Source organism: Penaeus monodon, chromosome 31 (genome assembly GCF_015228065.2).
Source record: "Penaeus monodon isolate SGIC_2016 chromosome 31, NSTDA_Pmon_1, whole genome shotgun sequence".
Classification (NCBI taxonomy): Eukaryota; Metazoa; Arthropoda; class Malacostraca; order Decapoda; family Penaeidae; genus Penaeus; species Penaeus monodon.
The window spans coordinates 10,351,429-10,351,783 of NC_051416.1; the positions used below are offsets into that span (position 1 = coordinate 10,351,429).

Sequence of the window (355 nt, forward strand, 5' to 3'; positions counted from 1 at the left end):
CGTTATTATTGTTCCCGCTTCCGTGTTCTCACATTTTACTAATGCTTGTTCTTATTGATATCCTTATCAATTTTCTGTTTTCTGATTCTTCCTTATCATAATCTTGTTATCATACTCATATCTTATCGTTATATTTGTTACTGTTGTAATTGTTGCTGATGCTGTTATCGCTTTTGTTGTTACTATAGTTATCATCAGTATTATAATGACCATTATTTCAGTGGTGAAGGTGCTGGCCATGATAATAATGGTCCCTCCCGCATTTCTTAATGACTATTATTAATAAATTTCCCCCCTCACGCCCAACCCATTCCCATGCGCAATTATATAAAAATGGAAACAAACTCCCCCCCCC

The 355-nt window shown here is 35.5% G+C and overlaps 1 protein-coding gene across 1 annotated transcript in view; it reads left to right on the forward strand.

The window, feature by feature from the left end:
- LOC119592887 (regucalcin-like) overlaps nt 1-355 on the forward strand; it is a 62,425-nt gene that overhangs the window by 8,153 nt on the left and 53,917 nt on the right. The window lies entirely within an intron of this gene.